The sequence below is a fragment of the Scatophagus argus genome, chromosome 4 (assembly GCF_020382885.2).
Source record: "Scatophagus argus isolate fScaArg1 chromosome 4, fScaArg1.pri, whole genome shotgun sequence".
NCBI lineage: Eukaryota > Metazoa > Chordata > Actinopteri > Scatophagidae > Scatophagus > Scatophagus argus.
In genome coordinates this window covers 3,042,501-3,066,978 of record NC_058496.1, presented here as the reverse complement: position 1 = coordinate 3,066,978, position 24,478 = coordinate 3,042,501, and the positions used below count along the sequence as shown (strand labels likewise).

Sequence of the window (24,478 nt, the reverse complement as noted above, 5' to 3'; positions counted from 1 at the left end):
TTATTGTAATGGACAAAAAGGTAACAAAAAACAAAACAAACTATGTCACAGAGGGAATGAAATGATAAAAGCTCTGATTATTGCTCATCTGTTGCTCACATGATGTTCAGGTGGAACACAAAGGGACAGAATAATCTTATCTCACCGTCCACTCACCTTTAACCTGCATCTCGTGGACTTCATCAGCAGATGGAGGATGACAGGTTCTCTCTGACCGTCCTGTGACCGTCCTGTCAGATGATAATATGTCGTCTTTTAGAGCTCTTTATTAACTATATTTTACTACAGATACTGAATTTCTTGATCTTTTATTACATTTTAGCGTGACAGACTACAGCAGTATCCCACTGACAGGGAACATCTTACATACTTCTACTTCAACAAGGTTTTGCATGCAGGACATTGGGGTATTGCTACTTTTACTTATTTAAAAGGTGTGTATACTGATTTTTTTTTGTATGAGGAAGAAGGAAAAGAAGAAACCGGAGATGTGGCTGACCAGGATGAGTGGAGGAAGCGGAGGAGCGAGGCGGCCTTCACGCAGGACGGACGGAGGAGCGGCGAGGGTTCAGTTTGCTGTTAGCTGTAACTCTAACCCCAGCAGAGCAGAGCGCTGGTGTATTTTCTTCCATCGCAGGCAGGCAGATATCTTTACCTGGTGACAACACACACCTGTGTGCAGATCACATGACCCGATCGCCAACTGTGGGAACTGACAGCGAGATGCACTCGGTCAAGCTTTTAAAGCCCATTTAAAGATCTACAACAGAAGAAAGAGAGCACAGCAAGAAGTCAGGGATGAAACGCTAACCACCTGAGCTGAATCACTCAAGTTTACATTCACTTTCTGTTATCTGTTTTGTTTTGAGCTGGAGGTGCTTTTCTTTACAAATGCTCCTTAAACGCTCCTTATTTGCCCGTATTGTGTCTTTAAACCACTTCTGGCACACGTAAACACACCGAAGCTACAAAATGAATCCAGCACATGACCATTTATCCTGTTCTGTCATTTCAAGGTGTCTGATAATCGTGTTTTTGAGAATTTTCTTTTGGGGAATTACCAGTGTTTGAATACAGCTAATTTAAAAAAATATATATCACACACATAATCCCCTGCACTTAATTTAGAAACAGTCATTTTCCATTTTGATGAGAGCCTGAGTGGAATTTTCAATTAGTTTCCACTGAAATGCCACAAGTTCACCTCCACAGCCTCTGAGCAATAACTACAAGCCCGACCCCACTGAATAACTTAACGTAAGAATAAATTGTATGTTCTGTACTCATTTCATTAATAATACACAACTCATTTTCATACAGGATCTCTGCTCCCTGCCAACATAATCATAGTTGTCTATTTTTAGGTTCAGGCTCTTAATTGGCATGAATATTCCAATGAGAGACAAAGAAGCGCGTGTTGAAGACGGCAGCGTAAACAGTGGGATTCTCTCGGAAAAAAGAGAGAAAGAAGCAAAGAGGGAAGGAGACACAGAATATCACATACAGTACCGTTAAAACATGTGCACACAAACACACCACGAGTTCATCTCCATCGGCACACTGCAGGAAACTTTGCGTTACAACCTCAACCTGAGGCTCATCTTTTTAAATCCACCGTGGGTATTAATTGTGGCTTTGTATGTATGTAAATAATTCATCCACATTCGACAATTCCAGCTCGTTTTTCATTTTCCGTGTGTTTATATTTGACTTTGTTTACCACACCGTCCACCGCTGAGATCAGAGAGATACATGCTGTTTACAGTCATATAGTTTCTATTTCTAATTAACACTCAGAGGTTGTTGGTGTGTAAAGCCTTTTCCAGTTGAATTTGCATATTAGGCTTACAGAAAATTCAGCATGACACGAAGATCAGACTGGTTAAAGTAACTGTAATATCATCTGATACTGCAGTCTGTGCAGTTTCTGGTGGTGGATAATTGAGAATTGCAAGCACGAGTTTGTGTAGTACAAGACGTGTTACCTTATAGTACCTGGTTCACCTTTGTCTACTTTATGCAGGCACTTTCAAAACCATGCTGCATGTCTGTCCTCATCAGTTGTCTTGTTTTGTAGCCGTCTTTGCTGTACTAAAAGCGAATATTTTGAACCCATGATCTTTTCACAAGCCAAACCAAGTGTGGGTTTTCTGAGCCTAAACCTAACCAGACCTTAAGTACAGGGTTATCACAACATAAACTGAAAACATAATCAAAATTTCAATATATCCATGGTTTGCAGAAATGTTTCCCTAATAAGCTACGTTAGCTTCCTCCATTTTGGACCCTCCAGAACTCTGTTTCAGCATTGTCAAATTGACAGAAGCAAATTCAAACCTCTACACTTCAACACCCTTGAACCCAACGTAAAAGTTTCAAATGCTCTGGCTAACATGTTAATCGTTCTACAAATTCATTTAGAAGAAAAGAAACCAGGTGTGTGATGACGGGAGCTGATCTGCGGTGAACCGGGCTCTGCTATCCGGTCCTCCACTGCCCATCACCGAGGAGGACCGGGCTCTGCTATCCGGTCCTCCTCGGTGATGGGCAGGGATGTGACAAGCTGCCAGCTCATATGGTGTTGAGCCTGAGTCACTTAGCTCTGGTCTGCCTCAGTCTCCAGGCTTAGACCCCTTCACTCTCTCTCCCTCAGTCTCTGTCCCACCACACACACACACACACACACACACACACACACACACACACACACACACACACACACACACACACACACCCTCTCCCCCAGCCTCATTTGGACCATTAGGGCCAAGACAGGAGAAGCCTCGTTCTCCTGCACACACCCCACTTCCTCTCTTTCATTTTCTGTCATCTATTTTCCGACGCCTTCCCTCCACTCGTCCATCTCGCTGCCTTCACATGCGGACGACCCGTCGGGACTAGTTGTTGACGGGGGAGTTAACAGAGCATCCTGATGGTGTTTAAAGGGTTCTGGCTCTATATGGCTGTCTGTCCAACTGGCTTGTCGCGATGGAGCCTTTTAAGGTCATTCTATCTATCTATCTGTCTATCTATCTATCTGTCTATCTATCTTTTCTGTGCTTGACCGATGAAAAACCTTGTTTTAACTGCTCATTGAGGAGGTGCTGTTGGCAGACTGCATCCTATCATGTTCCAGGCTCATATTGTTTTCAGTATCTCTCAGGGAAATCGTTTTTTGGCAAAGTTTGGCTGAGAACAAACGCTATTGTTTCTTAGAGTGCAGTTGCACAAGAAAGACTCAAATTTCTCTTAATCCCATATCAGAATATCTGTGGTATGAAACTGAGGCTATGAATAAATGGGAAATGTCAAATTTTTGTCATGCTGGTATCGCTTACCAGAGTGGTGTGAGATACTGCGCAACAATGAACCGAGACACCAAGCTGGCTCCATACAGCTTCGCTTCCTGCTGCTGTGCAGCGTTGTTGTAGAAGATCAGTGACTTTTTGTTTTATTTTACGGGCAATTTCCCTATAACTTCCTGAGGATAAAAGGAAGTGTCCTGGAAAAAAGAAACGTAATCAAAAAAGTTCTGAGACGGCTGTGCTGGAAGCTGGTTTGTTGGTAGGTTGAAGCGTTTTCTTGCTTGGCTCTCGCCCAGCTGTCAGGCCTCCACCAGCCTCCTATACCTCCTAATAAGAGAGTCACCTCATATACGTGTAATTTGACAGCTACCGTAGAAATGCTGATGTGTGACAGGTACTGAACGTACAAACCTAACGTTTTCATGTCTGTAGAAATGTTCAATGCCGTTGATTCACTGTCATAGCTGGACTGGGAATTCTTTGCTAGTGGATTAGTTGGTTCTCAAAGACGGATGTAGTGACGATAGTTTGGCGCAGGAAAAAGCCGACAGCCAATTAATCAGCCAATATCATCCCCAACCCTCCTTCCCTGCAAAACAAACAAAATAAATGAACAGCCTTTGAGTCAAAGTCAAAGTCAAAGCTGGATAACTTATAATTACTCCTAAACTACATAATTCTTCCTATACATTTTCTTCAGAAGTGATTAGGAAATTGTTTGGAAATGACTACAGTAAATCTGGATTAAAAAAACATATCTTGACTTAACTTTCTATGCAAAAACTCAAATCAAATCAATCAAATCAAAACGCTCGCTGGTACGCACTGTCAATGTGAGCCCATTTGTTTTCTGATATAACCAATAAGAGGACTCCACATCTTAACAAATTTAAACAGGAGTCAGAGGAGGAGCATCTAACCTCTGACACAGAGGCAGGAAACCACATCACTGAGCCACTATTTCAAAACGAGGACGGGATCTTTAGCCACAGACAGCCACAGACAGCCACAGACAGCCACAGACATTACAGCCCGCGTGGTCTCGCGAGGCAGGTTGAGCTGTCATGCGTTTTCAGTTTTTTAATGATAAAATAAGAGGTTTGGTTTGTGCAGGAATATCTGACATTATCATGACTCCCAATTACCTGCCACTTGGCCAAAAAATGAACGCGTATTCGATGGGTGTGTTGACGTGGAGAAAACATGAAGCGACGAGGTGATGGAGCGAACAGGAGAGGAAGGGTGGAGCTGTGTGGAGGCTGGGAGAGCAGGAGGAAAAGACCAAAGGACAGAGGAGGAGGGGGGGTACACAGGACCATTACTACACTGTTTGACATCATCAGGGATTCAGCCTCGGGCCAGAGTGACTAATGGGGGTCTCTCTCTCCCGGCCTCTCTCCTCCTCTATCTCTCACACACACACACACACACACACACACACACACACACACACACACACACACACACACACACACACGCACACACAAGAATCACATTCAAAATGCACACTACACATACAGATATGAGTTCATGCCTCAGTGCCTACAGCTATACAAGCAGACACATGTGAATACACATGTGCACCACTATGCACACACACACACAGACACACACACTCACACACACACACAGCTGAGCCGCCATGTCCAATCCAATAAGGTTTCCACTCAGAGTTTAAAATAACAAATAGCAATAGAATCTACACTTCCTGTTGACTCCTCAAACTGTTTTCACAAAGCTGGACTCTACATGTTGTTTTTGTTGCGTTCAAATCGCCTCAGTAGCATGTACAGCACGGTCCTATACATCCCATTTTCCTGTTGCTTCACGGGTAAGCTAATCTTGTAATATCATTCACATACGTATTGATGTGTCATCGGTGAGACAAAAGGGAGACAGTTTAGTCCCTCTATCTCACCCTGTACCTTGAAAGCCACACCACTCGCGCATCACAGCAGTCTTTGAGGGAAAAAAGGCTTACAGTGCCACGCTGCCGAGAAAAGCCAACTCATCCCCACCAGCATTTGTTGTGCTCTGCTTAATCTAATTCAACTGCTAAAACCCCTGTGACAGCAGCTCCTGCACTTCAAGCACTAAATCAGAGTCTTTGGTGGAGGGGGGGAGCAGCAGCAAAAAATAAAGATGAGAGGGAGAACAAGCGGAGTGGAGACAGAGAAGGTAAATGCATCCAGATGAAAGGAGACGGATGTGGGAGACAGAGAGACAGACAGAGAGAGAGGAAGGCAGTGGAGCAGCGGAGACCATCAGAGGGACAGTGTGTTGACTGATGTAGACAGCTGGACATGGATTTTTTAATCTGTCCAAATAGGATCTGCCCAGCAGAGGCTTTTCTCCCAAACAGCAGGCCCAACGCTGGGGTTGTGACAGCCAGACGACAGCACGGGACCACAGCGCCCGGCGATGACACCACTGCTGTCTGTGTGTGTGAGAAACCGAGTAATATGTGCATCTGTGTGAGGCACGGGACAGTCAAACAATAAGACAGGCAGTCAAAACGTCTGCAAGTCTTCGAGGCAGAAGTGTCGGATAAACTTTGAAGTTTTCGCTTCAGATTCCCGTCGGATGCCAGACACCGGCTGTGATGCAGTTTGCCGTGGACGGGCTTGCGTTCAGGTGGCGGCTGTGACGTGACTACGACACTAAAGTCAGATTTGCATCACACATTCCAACCAAGATTCAAGGAAAGCAAAGCAAAGCTGAACTGATGTGTCTTTAATCATATAAGATAAACTGCTGCTGGTGTAAAATCTGCATTTAGAGGCCACTGAAGCCACTGCAGGAGAAGAGACACAGCGAGATGACGTGTGATGGGAGCTCAGGCGTCACACACAAAATCAGTGCAAGCGACGAGATGACTCAGTCTGCCCGTCTCCTCTTCCTCCTCCCTTCACCTGAAAATTATTTTGCACATTTTCACCGACATTAAATCTTACTTAAACGCCTTGCTGGGCTGAGATGTCTGTTTGCAGTGTATTGATGCGTCACACAGGAGCCTCAGCTGTGCGCCTGAAGCTAACACAACTTCATATTTTCACTTTTTATGTATACTGGAATCAGGAAGTTTCACAAATCAATGAAAATTGTCTTGTCTTCACTGACCTTACAAGAAAGTCAGATTTTAGCATGAAATGTACGTTCTTGAGGAATTTATAAAGACGGAGATCAACTCCAGGGTGTGTGTACTTGTGCTTATATGAATGTGTGTGTGTGTGTCATGTAGTCGACTGGGTGTGTCAGCCCGGCCTGTTGTTCACTCTTTCAGACAGGCCAACAGGCTCTCGGGCCCAGAGACGGTGATGGGAACGCTGTTTAATTGGGGTAATCGGCGCGCTTTTAGGGACCTGCTTATTAAGAGAAACCCCTCACACACTCACACTCTCTCTCACACACACACACACACTCGCCTCAGCATGGACAGACAGACAGGCGAAGTGACAGCTCTGCTTCTCGCCACTCGGTGCTTTCACCCACATCCCTTCTCCAAAGAGCCCGAATCATCAGGCCAGGAGGCACAGTGTGATCCTGTGTGTGTGTGTGTGTGTGTGTGAGTGAGGATGACATGTCAGTAACACTAACAATGTTTAACAATACTTAAAATGTGTCAGTGATACCGTGCCTATGCCTGGAGACGGAGACGGGGTGAAAGAGACACTGACAAATTTAGACAATCAAAAATGAATAAAAAACTCTATTTTATCCTGAATCTGCAGTTAAAACCAGATATTCTGTCTGAAACAGGACGCACTTCTCCTTCATCACATTTAACTTACCAGCTAAGCTCTGTAAAATGTTTTAAAACATGTTACAGTAAATAAGTGTGGAATTACACCTTATTTCCAGTGAATGGTTTGCCTTAGAGTAAGCTTACTGAGCATGCTCAGTGTGATCATTAAAAAACAAACAACAGCTTAATTCGAGGCAACAGTGACGGAGATTGTTTTATCTTGTCTCATCCTGCGTTATTGTTGGTGTAAGAGAGCGATGTGAGGATTAGACACACACACACACACACACACACACACACACACACACACAGACTTTTCCCAACCCCCACACTTGCATTTTTTTCCCTCTCGCATGTAATTTGCTGCTGTAATAGGAACAATTCAGTTTGCTGCTGCCTGACCTGGCAGCAGGTATCAGATGAAGAATTAATCACAATATAATTTGATCACGATCCTGCTTCTTCAGCCTGAAAGATCAGCAGCATTACGTCGTAAAAATATCTTCACTCAAACCTTCACTTCTTCATTTCTGTCATTGCGTTCAACTCTCTTTCACTCCTTCCGGTTTCCTCCCTCCCTCTTCTCTTCTCGTCATCCATGTGTTCTTAACTTCGCCAAACTCCACGCTACGCCCTTCTGAGAGGCGAGGAGGTGGGAACTGAGTTTTCCAATTCCCTAACTTCCCCTCCTCGTTCACTCACGCTAACACAAAAGGCCTTTTATGTTGTGTTTTCTGCCGGCCTTACATGTCGAGATGTTGGCCCGGCCTGACTGAGGGTCAATACATATTGTTTATGAAAAACAAAAGGATGCTGACGTGATGTCATGTCTAGACTCCATGCAAATTAACAAAAAACAAAAACATATCACAGGCTTGCTTACAGTATTTCCAAAGACACGTGATGACGCACACACACACACACACACACACACACACACAGTGGCAGACAAAGTGGGAATGATTATGGTAATGATAATAATCATGGCTGTCATCACCGTCTCCTGCACCATGTTAAAAATTAATCTGAGTTAACGGTAATCCACGTCTCCTCATTAGATTACTGGTGTGGGGAGGGGAGACTCACAGGCCATCTGTACATCATTAACAGAGTCTCAGTGACAGCCCTCACCTCCAGCTTCCTCCATCCCTCCATCCTCCTGCTCGTTCATCCATCCCTCCATCCTTCATAATCCATCTCATCCCGTGTCTCCTCTTCCTTTCCGTCGTCTCTCTCTCTCTCCATTATTCAGCGAGTCAGTTTAGATGTGTTCACTCGGTGACGGAGACGATCTGAAAATCAGGCTGACGTGAGGCTGCCTTTCGGTCTCCCGGTGGTGTCGTTACCAGCCGACGTCATCAGTCCGTTATTTTTATTTCTGTTCATCGTCAGTGAGACAAATTCAATCAAAGCTTTGATTTCTGTGGAGAAATTAAGACAGCAAAGGTCAAAGGTCAGGGTCAGCACTGCCTTGAGCTCAACGGGGACTCGCTGTCTTCCTCGAGGACACTGTGGCTCGAATCTCCAGCAGAAGGTTGCTTTTTATTTTTGCTTTTTTCACATAACTGCCAGGCTCGACTCCTGCCGAGCAAAAAAATGAAAAATGAGGGACCAGACAGACAGAACAAACCCGGACGCACTCATCACTGAATCAGGTTGCTCATGTCACCAGAACAAGCAGAGGCAGGCAGAAAAAGACAAACAGATGGAGATGCTGAGGGGCACAGGAAAATGACAATGAAAGGTGTGGAGATGCAGGCTGACAGGTCCAAGCTTTCTCACAAGTTCGACAAGAAGACTGAAGGTCGGGCAGAGGGCGGCACTGGTCAGCCCTGTCATCCGTTTGGTCACCTGACTTGCCACACCAATAAGTGTAAGTATGATTGGCTGACTGGCCTCTGAGGGGAAGGAGTTCAAAGCAACCATGTGACGAGTATTTTTGACCACACACTGTATGTGGTAAACGGCTCGTTTTTGACTGGTAGAACTACTGCTGTGCGTCACTTTGGCTTAAAGTGTCAGCAAAATGACTGTAATGTATAAAAGAAAAGGGGAACACAGGAATGTAAGAAATCGCGACATGAGAGTGGTGTCGACCTTATCTTTTCATCCTCATATGTCCCAAAACGCTGATCTATTCCTTTAACAAAACAGAGTGACTGCAGACTAGACAGGGCTGTAATTAAACAAAGGAAAAGGGGGGCATGAGTACAGTAAATGACTCCGAGGCCCTTGATAATTGATAACATCTGTGCCTTTCAGTGTGGGGTAAGTCTGTACTGAGGTCTGTCCTGCTGTGGGCGAATGTCCTCCACTGTCTGCACTACTCATTTACAATCACAGCACAGTGAACCATGCTATCTGTGAGGACTCAGCGGAAGTCACCACCACCACCACCACCACCACCACCACCCGGTCGTCTTCTGCTGGGCTTTTGAGCTGTCAAGACTCCCAAATCAAAGCGTAATCTCGCACAGCACGACAACGCGGAGGAGCTGCTGAATGAACTCGACAGTGGAGTCCTCAAGTCTCAGGTGTGGTTTCACATCGCTTTAACCTCAGCCGGCGTCCCACCGATCTCATCCCGACAGACGAGCGGGACGAGAGGCTCATCAACTTTTACTGTGACATCTGCCGGAGAGGAAAGTGTGGAAACAAACCAGAAAAGAAGTTCAGCTGCTCCTCCTGCCGGGCCTTTTGTCTCTGTCAGAACTCCATCGATTTCTCTGCTGACTTTATAGACAGCTTGGAATATTGTTGGGAGGCGGAGCTCACGGTGTTTCAGGCGTGCATGCGTGCGTGCGTGAGCGTTGGTGTGCGTATTGACAGATGGTTGTCATTGTATGAGAGCTGGTTTGCACATTCATGTAATGGAGGCAGAGAAACACAGCAAACATATGTAGTGGACAGCAGGACTCGCTGACTGGAACTAAAGGATGCACGTTCACAACACACGCCAAACACACTTTGCCTGCCTCAGTTACATGCATGCTCGCTAATATATGAGCAGCATGTCGGCGTTGTGTGACGCACGCTGTGTGACTCATGCGTAACACGTTGTGTAATAGAAAATGGAAAATAATTTCCTCTGTAATGTAAGGGTTTCGTCTGTGTGTCTTGTTTCAGGAAATGCATTTTTTAACGGAAATCAATTATCGTCATGTCAGCGCAGGAGCTAACAGGCGGAGGGAGAGAGAGGTTTAATGTCGGGGATGAAGACGGCGTCAGGAAAAGACTGACGCATGAACGAGTGAATGTCTGAGGGCAACAGGAGGAGGCAGATGTGAGGAAAGAACCGACGAAAAATTAAGAAAACAACAAAAAAATGAGAGGGACTGAAGAGAAAAGCCTTCATGAGAGCTGGAGTCTCGTGCTTGACCAACTCAGTCTTTATCACTCTGTGTGTGTGTGTGTGTGTGTGTGTGTGAAGACCCCCGCCCCTCCACTGGCCCCGCCTCTCTGAGCGCAGCAGCCTAACCGTTCCTGACAGCCAGTGGCTCATTAGAGCTGCTGTTCTATGTTCCTACCTCCATCCGCTCACTCCCAGTTTCCTGGACCCCCCCCCCCAAACAATATGTGTGTGTGTGTGTGTGTCAGCTGGCTGCATTCAGGCCTGAGCCGGGACAGGCGTGGGGGGGGGGAGAGAAGGGGGAGTCAAGGCCTATTCACCGGCACAAAGACATAATTAACCAAATTGGCAAATGGTTCGAGAAACCGCCTCGTGAACACTGTGTGCTAACCATCGGTTGCTATAGCAACCATAAATTTGTGGCTAGATTTGTGTGTGTGTGTGTGTGTGTTGTGTCCGATGCACATATTAAAAGTCACAAATGATTATCAGTTGCATCATCTAAGACCACACACACACACACGCCCGCACACACATCTTTCACATTCAGATTCATTGTGGGGTTTTCAGAGTTCCTCTAGCTGTGTCATCCTTCACTCACTCTCTCGTCCAGTCATCCAAATACGCAACAAGGCCGAATCACTTCACTTTCTGTCGCTCGTCCATCAGTTCATCTGCTGGTAAAGACTTGCAGCGTCTTATGGACGACGCCTGAAGCCACATTAAATCCGACGCAGGAAGGAAAAAGCGTCTGTGCTGTGAGCTCGTGTCTGTCTGTTTTCCCTCTGAGGTTAGCATGATCACAGAGAAGGTGATGACAGTCACACCCGTGGACTCACACATCTTATTCATCACAGACATGTGTGTGTGTGTCTGTCAGCTGACTCTCCTCTCTGTGAGTCAATGAGATCAGCCATTGATCACAGGGACAGTTGGACAGACATCAAGGACAAACTGCTTGTGGATCAATAGCTGCATGGCTGCACTCTGTGGCTTTGCTGCTGCAGAAGAAACCACTGTAAAGCACAAGACTCCATTTTATCTATCAAATTTGGATTTCGGTGTAATAAAAAAGTTGAGTTTCACTCCGTAAGTTCAGTCCACAAAAAGTTGCTCGTCTTCGGAGTTACAGTAAGGTTGCGAGGTTTGTTTGTTTCTGTAAAGCTGCCTTCCTCCAGCCCCCGTTTTGAGGTTAGTTTCTGTAAAGTTGTGCCTTTTGGCACCAAGCAGCATTGTGGTTTGGGAGCTCGAAGCTTGGTTAAAGATAAACTTCAGGTCTGACTGAAGAGTTCACTCTTTCTCGCTCTCTTCCCCTCCCTCTGTCTCTCTCTCTGTTTCTTCCCCTCCCATCCCTCGTTCAGCCCCCAGAGTCACAACAAGAAGCAGCAAACAGCTTGTGCATCCCTCATACCAGGAGAAAATGCCCCATTTTCATCTGTTTGAATCTGACACTTTTGGCACATTAAATATTGGACATTAATAAATTAAATGTAATGAACTGACATGAAAGAAGGGGAAAAAAGTCCACTGGTACAATGCAAGAAAGTATAAAAGGCAAGAGTGCAAAAGAAAGAAGCAAAACAACAACTAAAAAGAAGGCTCAAACTTTTCTCTTTAATTCCAATTAACTACTGCCTTCTGCAGCCATTGGAGATTATTTTTCATGTTCATTTATTCAAACAAATATTAAATAATTTATAGTAGCGGGAATAACAACACGAGAAATCACTTGGTGCCAGTGGAGGGAACGAGGTCCGTGTGCGAGCAGCGCGGCTGAGGAAAGTGTGACTTATTGGTCATTTAATCTAATTAGACCTCCGCTGGGTGTTTTGTAACATTGAAATAATCATAACTGCTTGAAGGGGGCTGATGCAGCTGATCTGTGACCAGCCAATGCATTAATTCGCTCTGTGATTAAATTTATTCCAAATGATCGACTGTTAAGTTTTGATTGGTGATTACGGAGGCTGTAATGTCGCTCGCTGTCAACGTGTGCAGCGCCGGTCATGCATTTTTAACACCTGTGCCGACTCGGCCTTATCTGTGTCAGTGTGTGTATGTGTGTCACTCGCCTGTGTGCAGTATGTAGGTCGCTGTAAGTGACACCAGGGGTCACACCCTATGCTTATGTTGCATAACACACTGACTTCCGCTGATCCCACAGCGCTGCTCCTCTCCCCGCCCTCCCAGTCCACCTGCTGGGGTCCCTTCAAAACTTACATTCTGCTATTTGAAACTGCACCAAAAGCCAGGTTGATATTAGCATGATGATGGATTACACTCAACACTTGTCAAAGTCCAGTGGCTTAAAAACTCTTGTTTTCTATGATGTCTCACAACAAGTGCTCTTGCTCTGTCTGACAACATGTAACTAACGTTCGCTGCCGATTCTTACATGGCCGACCGCTTTGTATAAATATCAAAGTGTCCTTTACATGGATTCTACAAAGTACTAAAGCAGAACTGCCACGTGTTATGAATATGAATATGGTGGCGCCCATGTCGACTGGGGCTGCTTTGGCTCACGATAGTTTCGCCAAACTTAAATGGCTGACTTTCTGCTAGCAAAGCAACGACATTTCGTTCAATATGTGCATCATTGATGGGTTTGTTGAATGACAATAAAGCAAGTCTAAGTCGAAGTCTGAGTCTAATGTTCTAATGTTCTGACTGGCCCACACAGAGCCCTGACCTCAACCCCATCCAACACCTTTGGGATGAACTGGAACGGAGATTGTGAGCCAGGCCTTTTGGTCCAACATCAGTGTGTGACCTCACAAATGCTCTGCTGCATGAATGGAAAATCATTCCCAGAAGAGTGGAAGCTGTTAGAGCTGCAAAGCTGTCTGTGTGTTTACAATGAGAAGTCATTAAAATCCCCAGTGGTGTAATGATCAAGTGTCCCAATACTTTTGTCTATATAGTGTCTTCCTGGGCATACTGGGTTGCTTGTTATCACACACAGGTGCTGTTGTTCACTTGTTCTTTCTCAGGTGTAAAGCCCAGCAATCCACTGGTAGCACCACTGGAGTCTAATATGTTTCCAATTTCCAGCCAGACAAACGGAGCTCAGAGCTGCTATTTGTAACCACAACACATTGTCATTTAACAGCGAATGCAAAACAACAAGTCTGATGTATTTTGCATCTTTTCTTGTGAGCAGCACCCTCCCTGTTGAGTATGGGCCGCTGTGATTTACAACACCTTGTTAAAGTGAATAGGTGTGAGATCTCCTGGTAAATTGCAAATTGAGCGTAGCGGCGCGACTGTGCCTGTGCAGCACCTCAGGACCAATTATCTGCTCCACTCGTCCTCCTCTCTAAGCAAAAGACCCCATTAGACCTGTCCATAAAGATCTCACAGATAGACCAGAGACCAATTAGGTGTCCCTAAACTAATAACAGCAGGTAGACCGAGTGACAACACATCTCCCTCTCACAGCAGCATGTGTCACAGTGGTAAGATGTGGCTAACAAAACCCCGAGGCCCAGTCTGCACTGCTGCACTTAACAAAACTGTCAACGACCACGTCTCCACAGACAGCCGGACTGACTAACACAACACTGAGTCTACTCACATTCACAAGCATTAAACACATGAAGAAGTTAAAACGGTTTTCTCTGAATTTTATCTAAACAACATCTGGTTTCCTCTTGACTTTCAAAGTATGGCTCAGATGCTGCACATCAGATCCATCACAGTCCCGCAAGCCCGCGGTGAGTCAGTCTTGGTGAGTTTTTCTTGAACACTCCTGACTTCACTGACAGAGCTTGGCTCCAGCTTGTATCAGCCTGAGATGCCAAAAAGTGGCACCAGAACCCCAGCTCTCCCGCCCCCACCCATCCCGCTCCGCCCAAACCTCCCATCACCCTCCTGTGCACCGAGCATCCACAGAGGGTTAGGCCAGGTCGACTACGTGGCGATGAAAGAACCGCGAGACACAAATGCAAAGACCAGACCAGAAGGGAGGAGAGAGGAGAGAAACGAATGGCAGCGATGGAGAGGAGGAGGAGATGGGGGGGGGGGGACATGACTTCAAAAACAACAACAATTACAGCAAGAAAACAAACAACAGGGAAAAAAAAAACAAGTGAGAGAAAAGAGAGGGGAGCAGAAGAAGCTCAGAGGCACCCAAGGTCCTCGAACTAATTAAGATGATCTGCATTTATTTATGAGGTTTAATGAGCAGCTTTTCAATAGTTTGTTTTCGCCTAATATGAATATTTCCTTTTCATTATGTTACATAGATGAAGAATCTCATTCTTTCCAATAATCACATCCTGGCTTTTCTGTTTCTGCATATACTGTAGTACTGTTCTCCAGTTTTCTTGTTTGCTTGTTTGCTGCTGAACGTCCGAGAGTTAACACGCCTCCTGCTCTTTTTCATGTCTTTTTCCACTTTCACTAAAGAAACAGAACTTTCAAGGTGTCAGCGAACTGAACATCAGTGGGATAGTGAGGTAAGATGAATGGCAGGGATTTCTATGGGATGAACGCGGCTGTAGTCACCGTGGTGACTTACGCTGCACACCTAACCTGCTCCAGAGAAGCTTATCGTCCAGGTTTCAGAGTTAAATGGCTATAAACAGCACCGCTCTTTCACTAATTCATCTCATCATCAGGGAACGGCGTCATAAAGGCAAACCGAGTCTGACTTCGTAATGTCATCATGCCCAGCAGCACAAAGTGTTTGCATAGCGGTGTGTTTGCCTGCCACAGGAACTTACACGCATTCACCAGAAAATATTCTTTTCCTGTTTACTTCAGGTGACGATGAGACTTTTTACACAACATATCATCCAGACAGTAAAGCAGCTGCAGATCACTTTGGATTAAAGTCTGCTTTACGCTGCTGGTATTGCAGCTAGCAGAGCTGATTAAAAGTCTGATTGGTATTCAGCTCAGATAATATTCAATCAATAAAACGCATTTCGCTTCAATTTTGCCAAAAACTGAGGTGATTTCTGTGAACACGATTCAGCACTGTCATCGCTAGCAAGTTAGCCTGCTGATGTTAGCATTTAGCTGAAGTACAGCCTCACAGAGCAGACTGTAGAAAGTTAATGTCGCTTCCATTCATTTCTAAAACAATTCATTTGTGAAAATGAAATTTGTGCTTTAGTTGTGCCATGAAGAGCTAGCCTGCAAAGTCAGGAAACCCATTTTTTAATTCAACAAACTGATGTCAAATCAATAAACACTGAGCGAACTGCATTAATATCTAGCAACAAAATATACTTACAATAATATCAGCTGAGTTGTATCACCTAATACACAGTAAACAACGGGAGGTCAACAGCTGCCTGGAAAGTAAGAAAAGGCTGAAATTCGACAGTATGTGTTAGCAAATCAGCTGTGAGCGCTGATCAGCTGTGGCCAACCAATAATTTCACTTAGGAAAGTTTATTCCGTGAAAGTGTACCCTGTGCAATAATCACGTATTCCCCCAAATGCGTTTTTTTTTGGGGGGGGGGGGGCTTCACATGAGGGACATCAGATCCACGAAACAGCCTGACTCTTCACGCCAGCGCGGGACACATCGATTGTTTCCAGCAACATTATAATCACCCCAAAAACTGGAGACAGAATCAATGAGTGATTCCCAGCAGACATTAATCAGAAAGTTGTTTACCTCCTGCTGTATGGAGGCACAGTTTTCTGATGGTCGTTAACAAAGGCCATATTATCCAGCCATACTGGCCCGTGTGCCGGATTTCACTGGGAGGCCCTGTGGCTGCACGCAGGAATATGAATCAATGAATGAGAGAATGAATCCACAGCAACACCACTGAATTATACCACAGTCTGTGTGAGTGTGTGTGTGTGTGTTCTCCTCAGAGCTGAACCCTGGTGGCCCCATGGCCATATGGCTGACTGTAATTATACATAATGTACTCCTGTCAGGTGACTGTGTGTTGGCGAGTGTGTGCCCGTTCTCTCTGTGTGTGTGTGTGTTTCCCTCTTTGTATATGCTGCGTGTATGTGTGGGCACGCATGTACAGTATGCCTGTGGTTAATATGTGGCCAGATGGAGATTACAATGCTAACAGAATTACAGAGCAGTATATTAATCAGCTGCATTGTGGCGAGCTGTCTCTAGATGCCACATTTCTAATAAAAGATATTAGAGTGTAATAGTTTCACATTTCGATGTAGGGGTTATCCAAAGGGACATAATAGTCTGTAATATTTCTATTATTTCTAATGCTGCCTCTTTTAGTTCATGCGGCTGCTCTGCTTGGGTGCACATGTAGGAGGGCGGGAAAAACTTCATTTAAAAGTCAGTGTGTTAAAAGATATTTCTATATTTTTTAACTAAAACAATTCTGCATACAGGTGCATGAGATGTTGCGAAGTAGCAGGTTCCTAATAAATAAACTGGATTGGTTCACAGACTCACGTACTCGCCGACACCTGGTCCAGCACTTTAGGTCGTATCAGAGGCGCTTCTGATACTGGCATCTCACAAACTGCACTTGCGGTAATAATTTTAACCACCTTGGAGCTTTGTTAAAAGCCTAAATGATCTTACAGTTTGTGTTCCATCATGCAGTTTCATCAGATCTTAAATCAATGATGTCTGAAAGGACACAAACACGACCCGACAGCAGACTAATCTTTAATTCTTGCGGGCTGCCCCGAGACCACGACTGCCACTGCCGTTGTTCAGGAGGTTTTTCTTGACAGCAGGTCTGTCTCAGGAGTGTTTTTATAATTAGCGCTGACACTTTATCCAGTCCACGTCACCCAGGATTTACCTGCGCCGGACAGCAGCTACCTGACACGGGAGAGGAAGGACGGTGGACGAACAGAAAGGAGGGTGACGAGGAGGGTGGGTGAGAGGAAGACTGGGTGGTGGAAATTAATTTGACAGCTACTCTGCCTCCCGAAACACACCCCGGACCCCCGCTCTCACACTCTGCCCATGTGTGTTTTATGTGTTTCATCAACAGATTCGTGTGTACAAACATGTATGAGCTGCTCGGTGCATATACTTCATATGGCTCAGTGTGCGCCCATAATGTGTGTGTGTACGACTTTGATGTGATTTCTCCTGTAGCCTCTTCTCTCTCACTCTCTCTCTCTATGTGTGTGTGTGTGTGTGAGGGTGAGGGTGATGAGTTGTGACAGGTGTTGTGGCCGCTAGTGCTGTAGGAGAAGGCGGAGGAGGAAGAGGGGAGGGAGTAAACGAGAGCAACACAGATGATTATTTAATTACTGTCTAATACTGTGTACCCCTTCTACTCCTCCCTCTCTCTCTTTCTCTCTCTCTTCTCTTTCTCCTGCCCCCCCCCACACACACACCCCCCCACGCGCACACACACAAACACACACATCCCTCCACTTCTCTTCCCCATTTTCATCCTTTCTTTATTAATGAACAATCCGGGCCTTTCTACAAATCCGCCAGGGCTTATTGTACCCCCCAGACACCGTGTGTGTGTGTGTGTGTGTGTGTGTGTGTGTGTTTGTGGTGGGAAGAGGGGGGTCTGGTTGGCTTCTCCCTCAGGAGGATGCCCTTCTATACTCACACACACACACATTTCTATACTAATCAGCGCATTTGCTTTTTCTGTCTTAGTTTGTCTTGTATTTGTGTATACAGTTTGTGTGTGTGTGTGCGTATGTGTGTGTGTCTGTGTTGTGTTTTTGTTTTTGTTTTTGGGCATCACTATATTTATATTCATGCATGCATGTCTAGAAGAAGTAACATTCATGTACAGCACAGTTTATCTGCTGTACATCACTTGAAAGTGTTGCACAGTGGTGTGTGTGTGTGTGTGTGTGTGTGTGTGTGTGTGTGTGTGTGTGTGTGCTGTATGTACTCAGGTGACTGTCACTGATGTCGCCGACACTGACGCCGTGTGTTGCGTCACTCTAACCCAGTTGCGTCCTGACGGCAGCACACGGGAGGACAGCAGCGTGGTGAGTGTGTGACGTGGCAGCAGGTCCTGCCAGCCTCCCACAGGAACAGCACAGACAGCAGGTCACTCTGAGGCTGCACAGCGGCAGGCAGTGGGTCACCTTTCAGCACCACCCACACCACCACCGCACGGCAATGTGGAAAAGAGCTGAGCCTCAACGAGCCTGCACACACACACACACACACACGCTGACGGTGACGCATCGTGCACTTTCGTGAGAATAATTCTGCTATTTTCGATCACTAAAAAACTTTTTTTTTCTTTTGCACATCGCAGATTTAAGATTTCTTTAAAGGAGCACTCCACTGTTTGTGAAAGTAACTTTACACTTACTTAACATAAACCTGCGTTACTAACGTTGGTGGTAGAGTTTCAAAGAAGTGCGTATTTGCCGGACTGGGATGTTCTAATAAAACAAGGCATGATGGGAAATGTAGGATCCAGGGGTTTAGGAGACACAGACTCACACTAGGGCCTTGACTACATGTACACAGGCATTTCTTTAAAACATAACTTTTCTATGCATTTTGGCCGTTTCAAACTCAAAATGCCCTCATGAGAACACATTTCTAAACATTTGCTCAGGTGTGTAACTGCATATAATTGAATGTAATGACAGTCGTGGGTTGTTTTTAGTCACCATCAACATCAAATTTTGCGGTTCACTGTGACAATATATCAAAAAACTACTGAGGAACTGAGGCGCCACCACTTTTCACCACGTCAACTACCAGGTATTGGGTGAATAAATGAATCAATAAAATAAAGAAAATAAAATCTATACTGCATATAGATGCTGAACAGGGAAGGTGAAAGTCAAGCGTTACACAAATGGCTGCTAAAATTTTGAGTCTGTGTCTATGAAGAAGACAGACAAACGGACTAACTAACACAGCCGTGACTGCCCATCACTGAGTAAAGCTTTAAGCGTTTGTATGTATTCAGAAACCACTGCCAAACCTTTTCACTGTCCGCTCTTCATCCTCACCCTTCCTCCCTCTCGCTCCCATCTCTCCTCGCACTTCTCACCTCACCTCTCACCTCCTCACTACATCTCCACACCTCTCCTCCTCACTTCTCCTCCTCGTCCTCTCACCTCCCTCTGCCCACTCCCCTCCTCTCTATCTTCCCATCGCCTCCCTCTCCTCCCTTATCTCTCTTTAATAATTCAACAGCAGTGCACACATGAGTGGTCATCGTGGAGCTTCACATGGGAGATCTGGAGGACAAATGAACCATAAGGGTGGAGGAATTAAAAACTTCCCCACGGCTCCACTACAGGGCCGGAGGAATCTGCCGCCTGCCTGCCTGGCTGAGGCCCGTCTGTGCATCTTTTCCCTCTCTTCCCCCCGCTGCTAAATGTTAGCACGCCTTTTTCAGGATGGGGTGGGGTGGGGTTGGGGTGTTTTAAATGCTAAGTATGCCCTGAGTGGGGAGGTGGCTGAGTGTGGACCGCCTGGTGACATTTTGTCTCTTCACACAGCTCGTTCTCCCGTTAGAGAGCTGCAGAGACGCTCTTTGTGTCAGCGAGGACGCAACTCGTTCGTGGATCTCAAAATACAATGGTAATGCAAACACTAAAATGTAAATTATAGATGGCAACACATTCCACGACATTTACTCATATGAATAAGGCAGCTGATGAATAAAGCTCATATTTAAATTAACTAACAAAATGTACATAATATACCCACTATGGCTCCATGCTTAAAGATGAAGGTGAAACACTGACTTTACTTAATTAACACCAACAGTAGCTCTCGCTCAGCTTGTCCTCCACTTTGTTAAGGTTTTTTCATTAGTGTCAGCTGATATTATTAGGTACATTTGGATACTGATGTATTAACTTCTCTTTATAGTCTCTGTTATAGTCATGTAGTGACTGTACTGCCTCTCCTTTGTGTTTGCCATAATTATACACCACTGAACTACGTCTCCAATCAACCTGAGTAATCATTTTCTGAGCAGGAGAGATCTATTGTAATGACTGTTTGGATTTTCAAACTCATGTCCACTAAGATGTAAAATTGTCGTGTTGTAGCTGTACTTTCTGTCAGAGCATCAGTTCACAGTGCAAGCCGATGTGCTCTGTCTCATCAATAACCCTGAAACAATACACTATATGGACAAAAGTATCCAGACCCTCTTCATGAGCCTGTTCCTCAGGGTTTGGGCTCGGCCCCTGACTTCCAGTGAAGGGAAATCTTAGTGCTTCAGCATACCAAGACATTTTGGACAATGCTATGCTTCCAACTTTGTGTCAACAGTTTGTTGAAGGCCCTTTTCTATTCCAGCATGACTGTGCCCCAGTGCACAAAGCAAAGCTCCATAAAGACATGGTTGGATGAGTTTGGTGTGGAAGAACTTGACTGGCCCACACAGAGTCCTGACCTCAACCCCATCCAACACCTTTGGGATGAACTGGAACGGAGATTGTGAGCCAGGCCTTTTGGTCCAACATCAGTGTGTGACCTCACACTCCAACATGTTGTGGGAAGCCTTCACAGAAGAGTGGAAGCTGATAGAGCTGCAGTGCAGCCAAGTCCAAACTATAGCTATTAAATTTGTAACTTGACTCTGACTCATGTCCAAGTCATGTGACTTGAGTCCACACCTCTGACTGTTACCGACTACACTCACATCATTTTATCGTCCTGCCTGAGAAGCATGTGAGCTGCACCCTGAAACTAAAAGACCAAACAAACATTAACTCCCACAAAGTATATTAGTTACTTTGTTCCTGCCTGATTTCTCTCCACACTCTGCTGACCAAATCCAACACCTTCAGCGAAGCTTCGCCACACGAGTGCAACAACATTTTCTCTCATTTTTCGATTTCATGTTTGGCCGCTGAATGATGAATGTTTCCTGGTAGGGTAAACAGACTTGTCACATATCTGAAAAGGTTGTGATGGATTCCAAGCAGGAACATGTCCATCTCAGCTCACTTAGATGAAATGATGTCCTGGTCTCCATGGTTACAGATTGCATCTCTATCACATCACATCATCAGAGTTTCGTCTTTATGTTTCCCAGGATTCAGTTCTTTTCTCACTTGTTTCCTGAGCAGAAGCAGGCCTGTTGTTTTGTTCTACAGGAGGTGCATTTTGAAATGATGTGAGAAATCAACAGTGAACAAGTGTTGGGATGTAGAGACTGGAGACTGGTGTTGTTTAAGTACAGAGGTCTGACAGCGGAGGGCAGCTTACAGTGAGCATGTACAGACAAAAACTGACTTCTTCGTGCTCCCTTCGATCTCTCGTACCTGTTGCCTCATCATCTCATCGGTCAGTTTGATGCCACAATGCAGGAAAAGCCCCGTTTTTCTTTTACTACAGCCTGCAGTGAATGAACAGCATAAGGGAGGAAGAGACGAGCGGCAGGCCGACTGTCACACAGAGGAAGGAAGAGGACGAGGTGTGATTTGTTCCAACATCCTTTGGATTTCACCACAGCAACGTTCCTGTCAGTCAGGGAGCCAAGAAGCGGGCATATGTCACTGCGTGGTCGCTATGGCAATGACAAGAGCGCTGATGACTCAATGTGACACGTGGAAATACAACAAACCACACACACACACACACACACACACACACAGAGTCAGTGTGAGACATGATCACACTGGACAACGCAAACAAAAAACAACACTGTGGCATATGAACACAATAAGACACATGCAAAGGACACAGCATCACCAAGCAGGTGAAAGATATGATGGATCCACAAACACATCTCATTAGAGCCACATGATATGTACACGAAATGTACTGTAACAACAAATCTACAAAGGTGACACGAACGTTAATTAAAGCTATGATGTGATCCACTGTCTGTTGATCAACCTGTGAAGACCACAGAAGAAGATGTTACATTACATGGCGTAAGTATTTGACAAAATATACTTTTGTGCTATTTCACTGTAAAAATCTGCCTGCTCTTGCTTGTTTGTCGTCACATAGCTGGTTTTTGGACTTTGTTCACTGACTCGAAATAGTCTTGGCGAAACTTAACTCCCTGTAAAAGAAAAAAACAAAAAAAAAAAACAAAACTGCAACCAGCCAAGCTTTATGCTAAGCTAGGCTAACGGTCTCCTGGCTTTTCCTTCATGTTTAGCATCATCCAACATGTGGCAAATTAGCACACTTCCTAAAGTGTTGACTATGAAGCAGATGTTACGAGGGAAAACGCCCTGAACATTTTGCGGTGTTTCCAAGCTTGACAAAAACTGGAATCCGACTATTTGCTCATGCAAATCAGCCCAACATGAACATCATTTTTAGGAGACGGGACTGAACAGTGGGATCATAGTGTGCATTTGAATAGGAAACATGAGCACAGGTCTGATGTTGCTTCCTAAGCACGAACAAAGGCAGCATTAGCGAAGAGAGATGATAGCGCATGAATAAAAAACACTCCTATTTCCTTGTTTTTGTCCTTGTGAATACAGTGTGTGTGACAGCTATGCCAGTGAAGGTGTGTGTATATGGATACAGTTTTTCTCAACATTTGGCAGCAGCAGGTCTGATGATAATCTCACAGGTAATCTAAGACAAGACACCTGCCCTATTGTAGCCGAGGTGTAGAAGAACCAAACCAATTCAAGTTTCCACCACTTCCTGCCAGAGCGGACGTATACAAGAAAAGGCAATTTTTTTTGTCCATTTGGATAGAAAACAACTCCGCTGTAATCTTTTCCCAGCAAGGTGGTTTTACTGTAGACGAGTAAGACAAACACAAGAACAACTCAGCCAAAAGTGGAAGCTTTTCCAGCTGCTATGAAGCAATTTTTAGGGTTTGGTTCAAGTGTATACAACGGTTTCCGAGTGTGAGTGAGAGTCCGTCTGACAAAGAGGCTCAGCTGTACTGAGGCCAGACACTCTTAAGCGCTGCCTTCAGCCCCGAGGCTAAAGACTAAGGTCTAAAATGAGCAACCAGACTGAAGTAGGAGGGATGGAAAGGAAGAAGGAAGGAGGTCACATCAAAGAGACATTATGATATGATATGACCTTCACGTTCAGCATCACACAGAAGTACTTGCTACGGCTCGAAGAGAAGCTTCATTTAAATTTCATGACGTCCAAGTACAGTAGGACCTACTGTATGGTGCAGAGAGAGAGAGATAGAGAGAGAGACAGGGGGAGATGGAGGGGGAGGGAGGGAGTAACTGGGGGGGAGAAGGAGGTTCACACAAGAGCGAACGAGTGAGCTTTACATGTTGGTTTGTCTAGACACTCAGGATGTCTCTGTGCACAAACGGAGCACTTTACAGGAAAGACCCATCCACGAGTCTCCTCCTCTGAAAGTGCTCTCCACACACACACACACACACACACACACACACACATTACTCTTACCAAGACACACACCTTCATCACCATGATCGGTCCAATTGTTTCCCAGGGCGACAGGAGGGAAGTGGAAGCAGAGGCAAACATTACTTTACTTCTTTGTGGCCTTTCAGTTTCAGCTGGATTTGTTTTGGTTTGTTTGTTTGTTTTTTGTTTGTATTTTAAGAGGGTCATCCTCAGTCCTATCAGATCTATATGCATCACCTGTCAAATTTAGCTCAAATACCTAAATCTCTATCACTTCAGCCGAACCAGGTATGTCACACATATAAACTGATTTATTTATTTATAAAGTGGCGTTCATGATACAGATATGGATTAATTGCTAGCACTCCGTGTTTAGTTCATGTTTTAATCCTTTCTCTAGATGTCTTGGTACAACAACGAGTCGAGTGATGGTCTGCTGTTCTTATTCATTAACTTGGTTCTGCTTTGCTCTTTGCAGCACTTCCTGCTTTAATGTTATACGTTGAAAGCATTCTGAAATTTGTACTTCACCTCTTCCACAGAATCAGACTATTCTCCAAACTCCATCCTCTCTGCTCCGTGGACCCACCATATAAATAACCTACCAATAACTCCCTGGGGCTGACAGCAGCGGACTGGATGAGGAGGGCCGGAGAGTCACTAAGCTTGTCTATTAGAGACAAGAGGCATCACTTGGGATTATTTTCATTGGCCAATTATAGTATCTGAATGGGCTAAACGTTCTAAAAATTCCAGCGCCTCGTTGAACCTGCACGACCACGAAACTGACAAGAGCTAATCACAACTTGAACCACTAGCTGAATGCCTTTATTTGAGAA

General features: G+C 45.1%; 1 protein-coding gene across 5 annotated transcripts in view; it reads right to left on the bottom strand.

The window, feature by feature from the left end:
- trpm6 (transient receptor potential cation channel, subfamily M, member 6) overlaps nucleotides 1-24,478 on the bottom strand; it is a 97,897-nt gene that overhangs the window by 3,129 nt on the left and 70,290 nt on the right. The window contains exons 41-43 of one of the 5 annotated variants that reach the window (XR_006843203.1): nucleotides 8,182-8,471; nucleotides 500-760; nucleotides 157-230 (exon numbers count right to left, since the gene is read on the bottom strand). The gene's annotated coding sequence lies outside the window, so the exon portion shown is untranslated. Of the gene's footprint in view, nucleotides 1-58; nucleotides 231-496; nucleotides 761-8,181; nucleotides 8,472-24,478 lie in introns of those variants that run through there. The other 4 variants (XR_006843202.1, XR_006843205.1, XR_006843204.1 and 1 more) reach the window with 4 other exon arrangements.